Raw genomic sequence first — 3,568 nt, forward strand, 5'->3', positions numbered from 1 at the left:
ACCCCAAAATGACCCATCAAACCTCCTTCATGTGATTCAGTCACAAGCAACTCTCTAATGGAACACTTAGGCACACACAATTTATTTGATTTAAACAAGAATCCATTATGCCTATAGTAACCATTTTCAGAAAACTTTTCACATGCAACATATATTTCAGCAAAATTTGCATCATTCTTGTACATGTCTTTCAAAGATTCAAGACCAAACAATTTAGTTTCAAGCATAGAAAGCAATGCATGCCTCCTAGAAAGTGCATCAGCCACTATATTTCCTTTTCCCTTTTTATACTTGATTACGTACGGAAATTGCTCCAAAAACTCTACCCATTTAGCATGTCTCTAATTAAGCTTACCTTGTCCTTTCAAGTATTTCAAGGACTCATGATCACTGTGAATGACAAATTCGTTGGGTAACAAATAGTGTTGCCAAGTCTTTAAAGCTTTAACCAAAGCATACAATTCCTTATCATAAGTAGAATAGTTAAGGGCAGCCCCACTTAACTTTTCACTAAAATAAGCAATGGGATGTCCATCTTGCAACAAAACAGCCCCAATACCCACATTTGATGCATCACACTCAATTTCAAAAGATTTTGCAAAATTAGGCATGGCAAGAATAGGTGCATTAGTTAGCTTATGCTTGAGGGAAGCAAAGGCCTCCTCTTGTTTCTCTCCCCATTTAAAACCCACATTCTTTTTAACAATTTCATTTAGAGGTGCAGCCAGGGTACTAAAATCCTTAACAAATCTCTTGTAAAAACTTGCTAAACCATGAAAACCCCTCACCTTACTGACAGTCTTAGGTGTAGGCCATTCTTGGATGGCCTTGACCTTTTCTGCATCAACTTGTACACCTTTAGCACTCACAACAAAACCCAAAAACACCACATGATCAGAATAAAAGATGCATTTTTCCAAATTGGCATACAATTTTTCTTTTCTAAGAACAACCAAAACAGATTGCAAATGCTCAACATGCAACTCAAGACTGGTGCTATAGATCAGAATATCATCAAAGTACACCACAACAAATTTACCAATAAACTCTCTTAAAACATGGTTCATTAACCGCATAAAAGTACTAGGTGCATTTGTCAAACCAAAGGGCATAACCAACCACTCATACAATCCATATTTAGTTTTAAAAGCAGTTTTCCATTCATCACCTTTTCTAATCCTAATCTGATTATAGCCACTTTTAAGATCAATTTTAGAAAACACACATGCACCATAAAGTTCATCAAGAAGATCATCTAACCTTGGAATTGGATGCCTATACTTGATGGTGATGTTGTTTATTGCTCTACAATCAGAACACATCCTCCATGAGCCATCCTTTTTGGGCACCAAAATCACAGGTACAACACATGGACTCATGCTATCCCTCACCCAACCTTTACTCATGAGTTCAGTAACTTGTTTTTCAATCTCTTTGGTCTCTTGTGGGTTGCTCCTATAAGCTGGCCTATTGGGCAAAGCAGCTCCCAGAATGAGATCAATGTGATGCTCAATTCCTCTCAAAGGTGGCAAACCATCAGAGACACTTGCTGGAAACACATCTTTATAATCCTGCAAAAGGGACTCAATACTAGAGGGCAATTCAAATTTGCCAAATTGGTCAGAATTTGAAATTTGATTTTGACAAAACAATAAGTAGAGGGGCTGTATTGCGCAAAGCACCCTCCTTACCTCTCTTTCTCTTGCTAAATAAACTTGCTTACCCTCAAATGTTTCATTTTCTCTCATTTTCCTGTCAAGTGTTTCACTCTTTTTCTTTTTCCTTTCAAATGTTTCACTCTTTCTCTCATTTGCTAACTTTTCTCTCATTTTTATTTGATCCTCACACACCTCTTTAGGAGACAAGGGTTTGAGGACCACTTTTTTATCTTGATACATGAAAGAGATTTTGTTAGTGAAACCATCATGAATGGCTTTAATGTCATACTGCCACACGGTCTTCCCAAAAGAATATGGCTAGCCTCCATGGGAACCACATCACATAAGATCTTATCTTCATATTTCCCAATGGAGAAAGAGACTTCAGCTTGCTGTTTCACTTGGACTTCTTCTCCTTCACTAAGCCATTGAAGTTTGTATGGCCTAGGATGTGGTTTAGTGTCCATGTTCATTTTTGATACTAATCTTGAACTCACCACATTGGTACAACTTCCTCCATCAATGATTACCAAACATACATTACCATTAACTGAACATCTTGTATGAAAAATATTCTCCCTTTGAGATGCATCCTCGGCCTTGACTTGACTTCCCAGCATCCTTCTAATCATGTATAACTCTCCTACATTAGGTTTCAACTCGCCATCACTCTCTTTTACCTCTCCATCATCATCAGAATCGCTTGTGTACTCCCCATTATCCTTAAGAAGAACGGTCTTCTTTGTAGGACACTCATAGGCATAATGTCCCATGCCCAAACATTTAAAACATTTCACTTCTCTAGTCCTCTTTGGTGGATGTTAAGGTTTCTTTTGAACAATTTTTCCTTCATTAGAAAGCACTGAATTGCTAGAGGAGGCAACACCTTCTTTCTTTACTCTATCTTTCCAGTTTGAAGAATTGAAATTGGTAGAACTCTTTCTTGTTGTACTTTTTCTTTTAATTTGTTGTTCTACCTGTATGGCTTTATGCAATAGATCCTCCATCTCCACAAACTCCTGCAACTCAACAACATCTCTAATATCATGATTTAATCCATTAAGGAAACGTGCCATAGTTACCTCAGGATCTTCTTCAATTTTGTCTTGGATGATAAGAATCTCCATCTCCTTATAATACTCATCCACTCCCTTGCTTCCTTGAGAAAGTCTTTGTAGTTTCAATTTTAAGTCCCTATGAAAGCTACAAGGTACATACCGCTTCCTCATGACCCTTTTCATCTCACCCCAAGTGTCCACCAAAGGCTCCTCATCTCTAATCCTCTATCTTTGCAACTTGTTCCACCAAATTAAAGCATAATCAAAAAATTCAGTTGCTGCAAGCCTTACCTTTTGCTCCTCACTATAATTATTGCAAGAAAATACATGCTCAATTTTGAGCTCCCACTCCAAGTAAGCTTCAGGATCATTCCTCCCCTTGAAAGGTGGCACATTCAACCTTACTCCTTCTATTCTCCCTTCATTCCTTTGTGGCCCTCCTCCTCCTCCTCTTGGTGGGGTTCTATTCTCTAGTTGGTCCAACCTATCATGAAACTCATCTTGTTATTGCTTCATCAACCTCTCCAAATGTTGAGATAATGCAGCAATTTGCATCTGAATATCATTCCTTTCTGCCATGATTAACTAACAGATCAAGGTAACAAGAACAAAATATATATATGGTGTTTGAAAATTTTCTCACCCACTCAAGTGTTTGCACTCACAGATTGGCTTTTACTAAAAATAAAACACTCTTGCCTTTTACCACTCAAATTCTCCTTGGTTTCTTAGGCAATTCAAGAGATTATGGCCATAAGAAAGAACAATTCTCCAATATGTGCAGCAAAACGCTTGTAAGTAGACAAAGAAAGGTTAACAAAGAAAAAAAGAAGGCCAAGAAAAGTAGGTAAA

General features: G+C 37.6%; 1 pseudogene; it reads right to left on the reverse strand.

Annotated features, from left to right (window-relative positions):
- Positions 1–341: 341 nt before the first annotated feature.
- LOC146887760 (uncharacterized) lies at positions 342–2,914 on the reverse strand (annotated as a pseudogene).
- Between the last annotated feature and the right edge of the window lie 654 nt (positions 2,915–3,568).

Source organism: Vigna unguiculata, chromosome 3 (genome assembly GCF_037176805.1).
Source record: "Vigna unguiculata cultivar grain cowpea cultivar isolate G323 ecotype 2 chromosome 3, ASM3717680v1, whole genome shotgun sequence".
In the NCBI taxonomy this organism is placed as follows: domain Eukaryota; kingdom Viridiplantae; phylum Streptophyta; class Magnoliopsida; order Fabales; family Fabaceae; genus Vigna; species Vigna unguiculata.